The sequence below is a fragment of the Melozone crissalis genome, unplaced genomic scaffold, assembly GCF_028551555.1.
Source record: "Melozone crissalis strain CALT ecotype California unplaced genomic scaffold, PUWL_Pcris_2 ptg000012l_1, whole genome shotgun sequence".
Lineage (NCBI taxonomy): Eukaryota > Metazoa > Chordata > Aves > Passeriformes > Passerellidae > Melozone > Melozone crissalis.
Window position 1 is genome coordinate 7,700,195 of NW_026535790.1, and position 4,035 is coordinate 7,704,229.

Sequence of the window (4,035 nt, forward strand, 5' to 3'; positions counted from 1 at the left end):
CCACCCTGTAGCTTCACAGTCTGTACCTGTTGTGGGCTGGGCTCTGCAGGGCACCTGTGTGCATTTACAGTTATGGGGAAAACTGCTTTTACGGGAGAAAATACACACTGGAGGGAAAGAAACACCCACTGGCTCCTGTAAAATTCCACAGGCTCTTGCTGGTACCCAGTGTAGACATCGGGAATTGTCAGTGTCTAAGGGCAAGAGGCAGATGCTCAGTGTCACTAATAAAGGCAAATGGGAGTCAAGGAAAAAGCTGTGGTGAAGCACCAACTTTAAACCTTAGGGGGATCAGCTGTGAATGGCACCCATAAAGGGTCCAGAAGGACTTTGCAAGTGGTTTTTAAGGCCTGAGGTGACTCCTGCACATGAGTGTTTAACCCAGGCTGTGCTGATGAGAGGGGTGATCCCTACAGGCTGCACAGAATCCACCTGGGGATGAAATAAAGTGAGTGCAATTTTGGTTTCCATGAAAAAATTTCATTAGCAAGAAACAGACATTTCTGTGAAGCAACACTCATGACCAGGCTCCAGAGCAATCTCCTTTAATTAAAACCAAAAAGAAACACAGCGAGTAGGAATGTGCAATATTCTTACAGCTGAGCACTGGCAGCCAGTGCCCCAGAGGGACTTCAACTCCAGCAGTGTTAATGAGAGTGAACTTCATTTTCAGAAGTTCTAGCTTGGCTCAGCTGGAAGGTTTTCTGTATCCAGTTTTTGTTTTTAATTAGCAAATTTCTTTGTTTATTTGGGTGGGTTTGAAGAGCTTGCCTGCAGTGCACAAGTGGTTAGTGGGTCAGTGATGCTGCTTAGCAATAAAGCCCTGGATTTTTAAGACTGTAAGGTCCCATTCTCAACTGTGTTCAACACTGCTTTAGTGTTGCCTATCTAGAGCACAGCAGAGCCCTTGTGGCTGATGGCAAAGCTAATGGCTGCAATTAAACAAATTAAACTTAGGAAGGAATTAAGTGTAAAACTCTTGTAAATTTAGGAAGGAATTAAGTGTAAAAGTCTTGACCCTTATTTTTAAAAACCAGACAAAATCACTGAATATACCAAGAACAACTAGGGGCTTTGTAACTTCCTTGATCCTGTGAGCACAACACATTGTACAATCCCCATATATAAATCAGCACAGTATCAGACAAGTATCTTTGGGTGACTATATGGAGTAACTGGCATCATTTCAGAGTTGATTTTCAGCTATCAGTCACTGTCAGCAGAGAGGGACATTGATGGAGGCACCCAGTATCTCTTCTGGAAATCCTGGCTATTTATCACTTCAGAAAGAGGGCAAGGCAGTGGAAAAGGAAGAGTGTGTGGAAGAATGTGTAAGGTGGATTTGACACACTCTGGTAAACATGACTGCGTTCAGGAAAGGATCTTGGTCTACTGAGAAAAACAAAAGTGCTGAAGTGCTGTTTGTACAAATCACCAATTCCACCAGCAAATGGTTCTCTTGTACCTTCCCCAGGCCTACTGAATCTCTTCCAAGTTAAACATATTTCCAAATAAACTAAGCTGCTGTGTTATACTAAGCCTTTGTTTCTTCCTGTTACTGAGGAAAAGTTGGTTGTGGAGTGGAATGGAATGCAGTTCCTGTGTTGCTACACTTGTCAAAAAACACTGAGGTTACCACTCTGCACAAAAGGAGTAATGCTGAGGGGTAAGTTTGAGATGCTACTGAAATAAAGGATTTTCTCGCTGAATAAAGAAAAGCCAATCTCATAATGCACTAAGATGACTTTGGAACCTCACTACAGCCCAGAGCCTGCTCAGGTTAGAGGCAGTTCCCAGCCCTACACTGAGAATAAAAGGGTCCCAACTCATCTGAGCATCAGAACTGCCAAGTCAAGAGAGCCCTGGTGTTACTGAAATGAACAAAAATCCTCCCTCACCCCAGCATAAATGCTATCATTGTTACCCAAGTGCACCTTGTTTTACATGACCCCATCCAGCCTATAAACAGCCAGGCAGCAGGCTGCTTTCAAACAGGATAATACCAAAAATATTACCTAAAGGCCAAAACTCCCTCTCCCTCCCATGTGCACACAAGACTTACATGGGATGCTGAGAACAGCTCAGCCACTGAGCCTGGATCCTGGGATGCTGAGAACAGCTCAGCCCCTGAGCCTGGGTCCCAACAGCCTCAGCAGCAACTCTGGCTCAGGGATGAGCAGGGAGGGGGCTCACAGGAGATCTCCCCTCACATTTAATTTTGCTTTCTTGTTTCTTAATGAGAGGCAGTTTTCTGCAACAACACTTCATGGGAGAGTGAAAGAATTGTGGTAAGGCACTAAGAGGTGTTTAAACTGATGCCTAAACAGTGAATCTCATCAGTTACAGAGAGCAGTGGACTTCAACAGGCTTGATCACAAAACCAGAGAGATGACTGCAGCTACTATCAAGTTTCTTGCAGTCAATTACCTCATCCCAGCTACACCAACAGAGAGTTTGTTGTTTTTCTCCTCCATGACACAGGCAGGATGCAATTCCTCAGTTTTGAATTCAATAACTGATAGACTGATGTGACACTTGAGCCACGGCATGACATGCAACAGTGCTTTGACAGCCATGTCAAAACATGCTCCCATAACATCCTGAAGTGGCATTTCAGGAATTTCTTGTAAAATGGCATTCCCTATTTAGAGAAATCTGCATTCTGTAGCATACATATAGCACTACAAGCCATTCTGATCATCACTTGAATTAGGATTTGTTTCTGTCTTTATCCACCTAAGTAATACTAAACAAAAACAGTCATACAGGAAGGAATACAGCATTTGAAGTGATGCTTGCTAGGAAAATGCTATTAATAGGAGTTAAACCATGGCTCATACCATGCAACTAGTCTGACCTGTTACACTATGGCAAGCAAAATAAGCCATATTAATTTTAGGAAAAAAAATTAAAGCTATTTCCATCACCTCTTTTTTACTAATTTTAAACAGATGGCTTAACATAAAATGAGTGAGAATAAAAGAAGTGGGAATGTTTGCAGCACAGAACCCAATCAGCATTTAAAATCACTCATCTTTTGAAGGTAATCACATACCAGGTGCTATGAGGGATTTTACTCATTCATTTACTTAAAAACATTCACAATACTGAAAAATGAAATTACACAGTGGTGATTATAGGGTTTGTGGTGCTGCTCTAGGAAGGTTTTATAAACCACCTGTTCCTCCTTTCAGAGAGGAGAATTCATTATTTCCAAGAGGAATATTTATTACATTGTTTGTGAAGAATTTCCCAGTAAGTTTTTTAGGTAGTTACTTTAAAATTGTTTAGTGAACAGGTACCCTGTAAGCTCAAGTGGTTGCTTATCTGCAACAGGCCTGACATTTATTCCAGCAGACTCCACTTAACAGTTCTGTTGAGTGAGAATATGTCACAAAACAAAACCAAAAAAAACCCAAAAAAGAGAAAGTCGGGAACAGCTCATCCAGGTCTCTAGTTTTGTCCATGAAGCTGTGAGATGACAAAACACTTCAGTTTAGTTGAAGCTTTGTTTTGTTAAGATTCTAAATTTCAAAACCCCTCAGTGAAAGAAATTTGCCATATTTGTAGTTCCTGAATAATTACCATCTTCAAGCTGGAAAAGGCCATTATAACTCAAAAGTGACTCATTAACTTTATTACTGTCCACATGACCTTATTTGCAACAATTTTAACATCCCACAGGGAGACACACTGAGGAGGAACACCTGACATCCACCTGCTGGATTTACACCCCTTTCTCCATTTTTCCTCTTTAGCATGATAAATAACACAGCTCCTTTTCAAAGTAAACCCTACACATGACCTTGCATGGAGAGCAGTGAGAGACACTGACTGCATCTGCAAACAGCTCAATAGCAAAATCCAGGAAAAAACTTCAACCTCCACAATTTATGTTTCTTTAGTCCTCACTAAACCCCAGCTCTGTTCTGTCTCAATAATTAAATTTACCATGACACAGCAAGTTAAGTATTCTAGAGGTTGGTTTGTTTTTTGTTTGGCTTCTCCCCACAGGTTTTGAGACAAGGACAAGAG